Raw genomic sequence first — 12828 nt, forward strand, 5'->3', positions numbered from 1 at the left:
ATACGATCCCACATATTTCAGGAAGTTATTCTTTATATGTAAATACATTTAATGGCGTTAAAAGCCTGTGATCCTATATACAAGGAAACGTCCCCTGAAGATCAGGGGCGTATAACTTCATAATAAATATCCCTTTATTATAGGGGATTTACAACAATCAATGCAGACCGCGTCTCTCCAAAATGTCTCACTGGAATATCCCAAGTTATCAATCTATATTGACAGTGCTGTTCCCACCTGGGTCTCTCATTAACTTTCGAGCTGTGACATCTTCCGGAGATCACGCTACTTCGAGCTCATACTTATGTAAGGTTCGGAGCCCCTGATCCGAGGCCATCCGAGATCAGACGTGTTCTGGTGTTTGTCTTTCGAGCTTGTAATGGCTTCGAGGCTACCATCTTCGAAGTTGTCTTTGCTTCGCAGGCTCGGTGCCTAGGTTGCGAACACGTGTTCCAGACATTACGAGTCCATTCCTTACGAATCTAGCTTTCGAGATCACTAATCTTATGGCTCGAAATCTGGGTGTAACATTTTTCCCCCTCAAAAGTATTTGTTCGAATCCTATGAGAAGGAAACTTTTGAACAACTTTCTTCAGGAACCGCACCGTCACACACTTGAAAATGGACACGTGTCAGTTGGGCATTGCTCATTCAAGGTACTCGAGTACCTTGGAAATCCGCCCACGATCGTTCGCCTGCCACCTTTCTAGTACCATCATGTCATCAATCCCTATCCGTTGGATTTTATAAGGATTCTGTTCAATGGCTCAGATTAATCCTTTTTTTTTACCATCTATATATAAGATCCCAGTCATCGTCTTCCTCTTATTTTGCACTCATCAGAAGAAAGAAAAGAGGCAAAACCATAAACCATCCCAGAGGACCTTTTGCTTGTGCATGTTCTCCCAGCCGAAGAAACAAAGGACCACCAGTTTGCTCGAGACCGTAAGGTCATACCTGTAGCCTCTCCTTCAATCAATGATTTCTCTGCAATCGCCATCATTGTGTAAGTATCTGATGATCTTTTTATTTTCCTTTATGCTGTTTTATGTCTGCGTTATTCTTTTATTTCTGGGAATGCACTAGTTTATTTTCTTAGTTTGTCACGCTAGGAAACTTTTGACCGATAGGCTTTCACGTTTAAGTCTCCATGCTAGGTTTAAGTCACTGGTTCCAAATCCAGTTTTGGTGTAGAACAAGGTCTCTTTTTTCTGGGTTTCAAAATTTAAAAGACATATCTTGCACACCAAGATATCGGGTACAAAATCTTGGTTTTAAAGAACGCACGATACCCAAGATTACCATTCCTGAATAACCGTCACCCTTTTTCCCTGATATTTCAGGATTTTCAAAAAATTTATCCACTATCCTCCTTTTACTCGTAGAATACACGTTCCGACTCTTAACTGGGCTTTTAGTATCGAGCTCGTTTCGTACTCGAGCACTCTCCAAGTTTGTCTTGTCAAGCTCGCTATTCTTGAACCCTTGCATGCATGGCCCTCACCATTTTTTCTTTCTCGCTAGATGTCACAGAATCTGGAAAGACGGTGGGGGACGTTGCTGGCAATTCCTTACTCGCCAAAAACCCCGAGCCCAGAGTCGCTGTTTGCTCGGAATCAATGTTTGATTCGCGAATACGATCTCGCGCGCGAACAGGAGGAGACCCGAGCTCATTATCGCCACCAAATCGTTGAGGTCATAGAAAGGAAGAGGAGAACCCTTCGTGAGGCCCTTTATCCAGAATCTGATTCAGGACCCAGGCCGATCCCCCTCGACCCTAGGTTAAAAGTGACCGTTGCGTATAGTCCGGGAGAGCTCCAATTCTCACTGATGGGGGAGCCTTCTACCTCGCAACCGAGGAGGGAATTTTTTGAAGCTGAGCACTACTGGAGCTCGGTACCTCTATAAACCAGGTAACTGATATCCTGGCCTTTCACAGTCTCAGGTTGTCAAACACCATAAGGTGTCGAGCTCCTACCTCCAGTGAGCGAAGCTGTCGTGCCCCAGGAGATGGAAATCCTGACAACAGGCTGAGGTATGCGGCATGGAGCCAGGAGCACATGAAGGTGGGAGCGCTACTACCTTTGAATTCATTCTTCAAGGACTTCATGGACTTTCTTGGGCTGGCTCCATTCTAGCTCAACACCAATTCTTGCAGGGTTCTGTCTGCCCTGAGGTCGTTATACCACGAGTTGAAGTGGAAAGGACCTTCACCACAGGAGATTTTGTATCTCTTCTGTCTGAAAAGCAACCCCTCCCGAGCTCGGGGAGGAGACGACTTCTACTATCTTTCGAGCTACCCCAAAGAGAAAAAGGTGTTTGAGGACCTTCCTAACCATCCACCTGACTTTAAGAAGGCCTTCTTCTGGACAGATGGCCTGTCCCCGTCTCGATATTACTCATTCAGACAGATCCGTAAGTATCCCATCCTTCTTTATCTCTGTGCTCGGACTTTTGTTTGTAGGTTAGTTGAAATGTGTCTTATTTTCCAGCCAAATTTCACCGTCCTACTCCCGACGACGTGATGAAGGAGCATAGAGAGACTCTGCTCCAACTCCCTTATGGCAGGAGGTCTCTCTCATCTTTTGCATAAGCTCCGAGCTTGTGGGCTTTTGGGAGATGGCCAGTCCACCTCGAATTGGTCCAATAAAAAGTATCACCTCTGGGAGCTCGTGCCACTGCCAACTGGCATCCTCCCTCCGAGGAGAGAGGTGAGGCCCCCGCCTCCGATTCGCCGACGGAGCCCGCAGTCGGGGAACGAGGCCAACGACGAAGTCTCGAGCTCGGACTCGAATGATCAAGGTACAGTCATCCTTAACTCAAAAATGTGGTCCCCCACCTTATTAAAACACAAACCCGATAGGTTAGTTTTATGCCCGGATGATAGGGACCACTTCTATAAATGGACTTGGGTAGATGACCGAGTTCATAGGTTTGATAGTTGGCTCGGGAAGTATGACACTATGTACAGTCTGAACGAGGTGTGGGACGGGATAGCCGTCCAATATGGGACCAATGACTATAGGGACCTTTCGAGGTTGACGTCCACCTATAGGGAAGGTACTCCCCCCGCCTCTTCTGAAGATGGGGGAGCTTCATGGTCTCCGAGCTCAAGCTCGGGGGAGAGTTCCAGTTAGGTCTTTCTTTACTTGGTTTTTTTTTTATCTTCCAAGTTTTGTTAAAATTATGTTTAACTTTGATTGGAACTGTGCAGGCGCTATGGATCCTGACCTTGACGCTGTGCTTTTCAGTGATGAGGGAGCTGGAGCTCAAAAGAGTAAGCGCCCGAGACCCTCGCGGAGGTCCGATCGGCCATCCAAGGTCCCCAGACGCACCGAGAAGACCCCAACGGCTCAGGCTACTACGAGCACAGCCGAGGAGCCGAATGTCCAGGTCGATGCATCTGTTTCGACCGCACCTGCTATGCTTTCTCCAGCCGCAACTCAGCTAGTAATCGGCTGACCTTTGAAGAAACCCTCAGTTTCCAAGGTCACCCTGCCGTCGGCCCGACCTCATGTTGAAGAGTTGGTGCTTGATGGCACTGCTGGGACCCAAGGAGCTGTACTTAGCTCGGACATCCTTTCTCGAGTGGGTCAGAGTTTTTCAGGGTTCAGCGCTGACCACTGGGATCTCGTGCACAAGGCCCCAGACTGCAATACTCTTTATGATAAGAGTATTGAACTTACTGCCGCAGTAATTTTCGCAACTCTCCTTTAATTGCTTATGTCTTGGTTTATGCTCTAATTCATCCTTTGTGTTTTAGGCCCTTGTCGTTTCAGCACAGCTTAATTATAAGCTGACCAACGAAGTGCATACGAGCATGTCTCTGGCCCAAGAGTCGAGGGATCTCCAGCTTAAAATGGCTGATGAACTCAAAGACTCGAAGACCGAGCTTGAGAAGGTGAAGGCCGAGGTCGAACAGGGGAAGAATCGTCTTGAGGAGCTGGAGAAGATAAAGGCCGAGCTTGAACAGGCGAAGTCTCGTCTTGCGGAGCTGGAGAGGGTTAATGCTAAACTCGAGGAGGAGAAAGCTGCCACTTTCGACATCATGGAAAGCGAGAAGGCCCGCCTCCTTGACGAGTTCAAAGAGAAGAAGGAAAAGGCGGTCGACCAGGCCATATACAAAATCTGGGTCGATAATGCCGACCTTGACACCAGCTTCCTAGGTCCCCTTGAGGCGAAGTATGTAGAGCGGTGGAATGCCCGACTTGAGGCGAGTGAAGCTGCTCGGGAGGCTGCTCAGAAGGATAGTCATGCTATTCGTCCTGAGGGGTCTAGTGCTGCTGATGCTGAGAAGGCCAAGGGAACTGCTCTCTCCCGAACCTCACCTCGGGGCTGCGTCCCTTTATTTTTGTAATTTCTTTAATTTATGGCCATAGGGCTGATACAATTTTTTTTTAATTTTTTTTTATTTTAATACATATGCTTTACATTTCTTAGCTCGAAATATTTTTGCACATTTTATATTAAAGAATCATATATGTTTATTTATTCGTACAAACATAGTTTGGATTTAGGCTCGAGACTCAATGCATTCATGCATCGTTTGCTTGAATTATCTGTTTCCGATCTCGTTGTTTATCAAGGTCGGATATTACTTTTACCATGAACCTGAAAGTACTTGTATGGTGTGTAATGCAAACAGTTTAGTTATATCTTATTGCTTAGTTACTTTTTCTCGTCCTCGGTTATTGTTCCGAGGTTATGAGTTCGAAACTATTTTTTCATAAGATATTCCAACCTCGATCTCGACTTATCTCGAAGTAGGTTTAGGTTCCAACTTATCGTCGATTAGTTCTAGCTGGTTTGTTCCAAACCCTTCAAGGTTGTGATTGGTTTGTAATCCATTCACTTGTATGTTTTTAATAATTTGGTTATATCCAAATTAGCCTAGCTCGCGCATTTGGTTACATCCAAACACTTGTACGTTTTTAACAGCTTGGTTTTTAACAGCTTGGTTATATCCAAACCGTCCCAACTGGTGCATTTGGTTTTCTCCAAACGCTTGCATGCATTTCGTGTATGTTATTTTATTTTTCAAGCTAATGGTATATATACCAATGATGCCCCCTTAGTAACCTATGAGTGTGACCATAGGTTATTAAATTAAGAGAGATTGCATAAATAAAGAGAAATATAACATATGGAACGAAATAGATCTTTATTTGATGGAATTCAAAAGTAAACAAAATAGTACTAATAAGTAATCATGGTTACAGGCGACATCCTTCCTATACTATTGGTAGTAAGGTCTTAGGTGTTCGCCATTCCATGCTCGCGGTATCAAGCTCCCATCCAATCTTGCTAGTTTGTAAACACTGGGCCGGATGACTGACTCTATCTGGTATGGTCCTTCCTAATTTGGCCCGAGCACACCAGCTGGTGGATCTCGCGTTGCCAAAAATACGCGTCTTAACACCAGGTCTCCCACACCGAACTTTCGATCTCGAACCCTCCTGTTGAAGTACCTGGTAGCTCGTTGCTGGTAGGCAGCGTTCCTCAACTGAGCTTCGTTTCTTTTTTCTTCAATCAAGTCTAAGGTTTCTTCGAGCTGAGTATGGTTCGAGCTTTGGTCATAAATGTGAGTTCGTATTGTAGGGATTTTGACCTCGATAGGCAGCATAGCTTAAACAAGTCACTATTGAACTGGATTCCGTTGTCGGATAAAATTTTCCTCGGCATCCCATATCGGCATACGATGTTTTTTACCACGAAGTCAAGGACCTTTTTGGAAGTTATTGTTGCTAACGGTTCAGCCTCCGTCCACTTTGTGAAGTAATCCATAGCGACTACAGCATATTTCACACCGCCCTTGCCAGTTGGGAGAGAGCCTATGAGGTCGATTCCCCATACCGCGAATGGCCATGGGGAAGTCAACATGGTCAGCTCGGATCGTGGAGCTCAAGGAATCGTGGCGAATCTCTGGCATTTGTCGCATTTCTTTACGTACTCGAATGAATCCGATTTAATGGTAGGCCAGAAATATCCTTGGCGTATGATTTTCTTGGACAGGCTATGCCCCCCGGTATGGTCTCCACAGAACCCTTCATGAATTTCTTCGATGATTTTCTTGGCTTCAGGTGGAGTTACGCACCGTAGTAATGGCATGGAATACCCCCTTCTATATAGCTTTCTGTCCAAAATGGTGTAACGGGGAAGCTGATACATTAACTTTCGAGCCTGGTTCCAGTCTTTTGGAAGGACGTCGGTCTCGAGATATTCAACTATCGGAGTCATCTAGGTAGGCTCGGACTCAATCATACACACGTCTTCCTCCTCCGGCTCGTTAATGCTAGGTGCCAAGAGGTGTTCTATGGGCACAACGTTTAGCTCATCATTCTCGGTGGAAGTAGCGAGTCGAGCTAAGGCATCTGCGTTTGCGTTCTTCTCTCGGGGAACCTGTTCGATTGCGTAAAACTCGAAATATTCCAATGCGGATTTTTCCTTCTCTAAATAAGCTGCCATTTTCGTGCCACGAGCCTGGTATTCTCCCAAGATTTGATTAACCACAAGCTGGGAGTCGCTGTAGCAATGTATTGCTTTAGCTTTGAGCTCTTTGGCTATACGAAGTCCCGCCAGTAAAGCCTCGTATTCAGCCTCGTTATTCGATGCTTTGAAGCTGAATCTTAAGGCGGAATGAAATCTACTCCCGGCGGGGGTAATCAAAATGACCCCTGCCCCCGATCCATTTTCATTAGATGAGCTATTGACGTAAAGTTTCCACAGCTCGTGGGCCGGGGTTATAACCTCATCGTTGGCCATGCCAGTACATTCCACTATAAAGTCTGCCAATGCCTGTGCCCTAATGGTCGTCCTCGGGTGGTAGGTGATCTCGAACTATCCGAGCTCAACCGCCCATTTAAGAAGTCGACCTGAAGCCTCCGGTTTAGACAGGATTTGCCTAAGTGGTTGATCGGTCAGCTCATGGATGGGGTGCGCTTGAAAGTAGGGTCGAAGTTTACGAGATGAATGAATTAAGCTGAGAGCCAGCTTCTCCATCAAGGGGTATCTCGACTCTGCCCCCAGTAATCTTTTGCTGATGTAATAGACGGGTCTCTGTACCTTCTCTTCTTCTCGCACGAGCACTGCACTTATTGCGTGTTCGGTGGTGGAAAGGTATAGGTAGAGTACTTCTCCCGTAACAGGTTTTGATAAGATGGGGGGTTCTGCGAGGTGCTTTTTAAGCTCCTAGAAAGCCAGCTTGCACTCCTCCGTCCATTCAAATTTCCTACCTCCCCTCAAAAGGTTGAAAAACGGAAGACAACGGTCCGTAGATTTTGATATGAACCTACTTAGGGTCGCCATCCTGCCGGTCAAACTTTGAACATCCTTGTGTCTTCGAGGTGAAGGAATGTCAATCAGGGCCTGGATCTTGTCAGGGTTGGCCTCTATTCAACGAGCGTTCACGATAAAGCCCAGGAATTTTCCTGAAGATACGCCAAAGGTGCACTTATGAGGATTTAGTTTCATGTTATACTTCCGGAGCACACCAAAACATTCTTCGAGGTCATCAACATGGTTATTGTTAAGTTGAGACTTGACAAGGATGTCGTCAACATAAACTTCCATGTTGTTCCCTATTTGTTCTTAAAACATCATATTTACGAGCCGCTGGTATGTGGCCCCAGCATTTTTGAGCCCGAATGGCATGACATTATAGCAGTATAGCCCCTTATCCGTTATGAAGCTCGTATGTTCCTGGTCGGGGGCATGCATGGGAATCTGGTTATATCCAGAATAGGCATCCATGAACGACATTAGTCCATGCCCCGCCGTGGCATCCACGAGCTGGTCAATCCTCGGTAATGGAAAACAGTCCTTCGGGCAAGCTTTATTGAGGTCCGAATAGTCAATACAGGTTCGCCACGTCCCATTAGGCTTTGGGACCAACATTGGATTGGCTACCCAGTCAGGGTAAAAAGCATCCCTAATGAATTGGTTTGCTTTTAACCTGTCGACCTCCTCCTTCAATGCCTTCTTTCTGTCGTCATCCAGCTGTCTTCGCTTTTATTGCTTCGGAGGGAAGCTTTTATCTATATTTAGTGCTTGGCTTGCTATATTCGGGCTTATCCCTACCATGTCCAAATGTGTCCATGCAAAGACATCCTGGTTTTTCTTTAAAAAGTAAATTAGTTGCTATTTTGTCTCTTCCTGGAGGTGTTTTCCAACTTTTACCTTTTTCGAGGGATCTAACTCTTCGAGCTGAATCTCTTCGAGCTCTTCTAAGGGTTCGAGGTCAACTTTCTCCTCAACCCTTGGATCGATTTCTTCATCAATCTCTAAGACCATCCCGTCTTTATTCTGAACAATGACGAGTGCCTGTGCACTCATCTGTTTCTTTCCTCTTAAGGAAATGTTGTAGCATTCCCTCCCAGCTAACTGATCTCCCTTCAATGTTCCGACGCCACTAGGGGTCGAGAACTTAACGGCCAGATGCCTCACGGACGAGACTGCCCCTAGCCCAACCAGGGCGGGTCTTCCGAGCAGCACGTTGTAGGCCGAAGGCAGGTCTACTACTACGAACTCCATCATCTTGGTTGTTGAGACTGGGTAGTCTCCCAAGGTCACGGGGAGTTCGATGGACCCCATGCAGGCGGTTCCTTCTCCTGAAAAGCCGTATAGCGTAGTCGCACATGCTTTCAGGTCGCGAAGGGAGAGTCCCATCTTTTCAAGGGTTGCTTTATAGAGAATGTTAACTGAGCTCCCATTGTCTATGAGAACTCGGTGGACCCTTTTGTTTGCCAGCTGGAGAGTGATGACCAGCGGATCATGGTGAGGAAAATGAACATGGGATGCGTCTTCCTCAGTGAAGGTTATTGGTTGAGATTCAACTCTTTGACTTTTTGGAGCTCTAGGTTCAGGTTCATATGGAGACCCGTCCCCAGTCTTCAGCTCGTTAACGTATCTCTTTTGGGCATTTCTGCCCATGCCCGCGGGATGAGGCCCTCCCGAGATGGTTATCACGTCTTCTCCATCTATCGGTGGAGGCCTATCCTCTTCCCCAGCTCGAGAATTGTTGTTCTGTGTGGGCTGCGGCGCGGCTGTTCTCTGGCTCGCGGTCGCTTGATTATTACTTTGGTTCTTGACATATTGTCTGAAGTAACCCCTCGAGATCAATCCTTCGATCTCCTCTTTCAGCTGTCGACATTCATCAGTAGTATGTCCGGTGTCTCTCTGAAATCAACAATATTTGCTGGAGTCCCTCTTGGACTTCTGATTTCTCATTGGGTCCGGACGCCTGAAGGGGACCTGGTTTTCATTAGCCAGGTATATGTTCTCCCGAGACTCGTTGAGCTCGGTGTACACTCTGTACACGGAGAAATATCTTTCCCCCTTCTTTTTCTTTCCTCCTTCGGCCTCGGGGTTACTCCCTTCGTTCTTTTTTCTCTTGGAAGGGTTTTCCGCAGCAGGCTTTGAAGCTGATGGGTCTGCCGAGGTTGAAGCAGAGTTCACGTTTATCGTTGTAGTTACGGGCTGGGAAGTCACATTAAGTGTCGACCTCGCTTCCTCTACATTGAAAAACCTCTGTGCCCGTCTGTTAAACTCGGTTAGAGACCTCACTGGTTTTCTCTGCATGTCATCCCAGAGAGCACTTCCTGGTGTAACTCCAGCTTGGACAACCATTAAGTGACCACTGTCACCCATATTCCAAGCTCAGGCAACTTCCAAGTTAAACCTTGTAAGGTAACTTTTCAACGTCTCTCCCGGCTGCTGCCGAACGTTAGTCAGGGTTGACGCCTCAGGTCTAACCCCCATCGTGGCTCTGAACTGCTTCTTGAAGTCTTTAGACAACTGATCCCAAGAAGTTATTGAGTGTCTTTTATATTTTTTGAACCAGCTTTTGGCTGGTCCTGTTAGTGATGCCAGAAATAGCATGCATCTGAGCTCGTAACCCACGTTACTTGCTCTCATTATGGTATTGAACATACCCAAATGACTGTACGGGTCGGACTTTCCCTCGAACGTTGGGATGTGAGGGATCTGAAATCCTTGGGGAAATGGAGTGTTGGAGATATGGGGAGCGAACGGTTCAAGCTCCTCATCAGAATCTTCATATCGATCCTGACCTTGCTCATTTTTCAAAAGCCTGAAGGCCTTTTCTAGCTGATCAATTCTTTCCTGGACTGGGTCCGCAAGAGGTCTTGTCTGGAATCGGTTGTCGTCGATTACAATTCCAAGTTCGCGCCTCCGTAGGGGGTCTTTACGCCTATTTAAGCGTTCCCTCAGGTCTGGGTTTATCGGGTTAACATTACCCCGACTTTGATTCAAGTGTTCCCATAGGTCGGAGCGATTCTTGTGGCTCCCAGTATTCTTTTGGCCTCGATCATGCATGCTGACCGATCTGGTATCTCCAAAGTCATCACTAGTAAAACTTGTTGCATGATTATTTCGAGATTAGTCTTTTTCGTGTCGCCTCGTTTCTGCCGTGCCAGACCGAGATGTTTGACTTCTTTCAGATAGGGCGCCTCTCCGCTCCTGGAAAGCTTCCCTGTTTCCTTGTCTCCTCCCCGCACGCCTTTCGTCCTGATCTCGAACTGGTTGGGCATTCTTGCGAGGAGGTGAAGGATATCTTATAGGCGATGGAGGGAACCGTATGGGTGACGGTGGCTGCCACCCATTTTGCAGCCTAGATGGTCCAGAGTTTGCCTGAGATGGGTTGGTTGCATTTGGTGCGCTCCCAGGGACTTGAGTCCGAGCTTCTGCAGGGGCTCGGTTGTTCTCAGTTCCCATAGGTACTTCCGCAGGTGGATTAACCGGGGCCCTAGCCTGGGTACTTCTCTGGGGCCTAGAGGGGGCCGACTGATCTGCTGGTGCAGGAGGTTGCTCCGGCCTTTTTGTGGCAGCATTCTTCCGTGGACGCCCATGGGGTCTACGGGGAGGAACATGCACGTCCCTCGAAGGGGGGTCTTGGTTTTCGCGCGGAGGCGGGGGCTGAGCCGCCTGCGCCTCAGCGGCTATCCTTGCCAACTCCTCATTCCGCTTGTTGGCTTTTGCCAACTGCTGTTTCAACTGCCAGTTCTCAAGTTCCACAATGGGAACATATCGCTCAGGATTGTAATACATATCCTCATCTCTTGGTGGTGCGGGTGGTCCCCGAGAATCGGAGGATACGCTTCTCTCTTCAACATCTGGGTTTTCCATCGGCTGTTTCCCAAGATGTCTCAAATATTTTTTTTTCAGGAACGTTCTGATTATTAGCGGCCATAACTTGTTCAGGGACTGAATGCTTAAGGCTCTCAATGAAAGCACCAAACTATTGACGCCGTTTTTCGTCAACAGTGAAATAAGAGCACGAAAATAATAATTGGTTATGGCCAAGAAAAATATGATAACACAAATGGGATTTTTTACGTGGTTCAGCAGTTAACTCTGCCTAGTCCACGAGTCTTTGTTATTAAAACTTAAGATGTTTTCTGGAAATTCTTTAAGAATGAATTCTCCAGAGTTTCTCTCAAGATCACAAAAATTCGGTCATTTACAATGGTACATGACCCCTTGATTTATAGAGAGGAGGTTTCAGAATACGATCCCACATATTTCGGGAAGTTATTCTTTATATGTAAATAAATTTAATGGCGTTAAAAGCCTGTGATCCTATATACAAGGAAACGTCCCCTGAAGATCAGGGGGCGTATAACTTCATAATAAATATCCCTTTATTATAGGGGATTTACAACAATCAATGCAGACTGCGTCTCTCCAAAATGACTCACTGGAATATCCCAAGTTATCAATCTATATTGACAGTGCTGTTCCCACTTGGGTCTCTCATTAACTTTCGATCTGTAACATCTTCCGGAGATCACGCTACTTCGAGCTCATACTTATGTCAGGTTCGGAGCCCCTGATCCGAGGCCATCCGAGATCAGACGTGTTCTGGTGTCTGTCTTTCGAGCTTGTAATGGCTTCGAGGCTACCATCTTCGAATTTGTCTCTGCTTCGCAGGCTCGGTGCCTAGGTTGCGGACACGTGTTCCAGACATTACGAGTCCATTCCTTACGAATCCAGCTTTCGAGATCACAAATCTTATGGTTCGAAATCTGGGTGTAACAAATTCAATTAGTTATTCTATATTTAATACAATTTTTTTTAAAATAAAAATTCATTAATAATACTTATTTATTTTATTTTTTTTCTTTTAAAACTAATAACAATTAATTAAAAAAAAGTTAATTAATATTGAAATAAAATTTGTTAAAGTAGTAATTAATAATTTGTAATACTAAATTTCTTTTAGTTAAAAATAAATTATTTAAATAATTTATCTAACATTTTAATCATATTTAATATTGGATATTAATAAATTATTTATTATTTTTAAATATTTTTTTATAAATATAAAAACCTAAAAATATATTTATAAAAATATAGCTAACGAAATATAATTTAAAAATAAACTAAATTATGTAAATATATTTTTAAAAAATGTATTAATTTTTTAATATATACTTTTAATGTGTTATGTGGTCATACATATAAAATAATGTTAATTTATAACTTTTAACACTAAATACAAGTGTTAGTTGAAAATAAATAATTGAAATATTTTTTAAAATAATTTATTAAAATTTTTATAATAATATTTTTTAATTAATAACTTAATGAGATAAAAATTATAATTCTATTAATATTATTTATTAAGATTATCATAATTTTATTTTTGTGTAAATGAGATTTATCAAGATTTGTTGATTTACATTTTAAATTTTTGGATTAAAAATAAAAAGAATTTTTGAGAATTTAAAATAATTATGACTTTTAATTTATAATTTTGGACCAAATATAAATTTGTAAGACTGCTATTATAATTAAATATGTGAAATGAAA

The sequence above is a fragment of the Humulus lupulus genome, chromosome 1, assembly GCF_963169125.1.
Source record: "Humulus lupulus chromosome 1, drHumLupu1.1, whole genome shotgun sequence".
Lineage (NCBI taxonomy): Eukaryota > Viridiplantae > Streptophyta > Magnoliopsida > Rosales > Cannabaceae > Humulus > Humulus lupulus.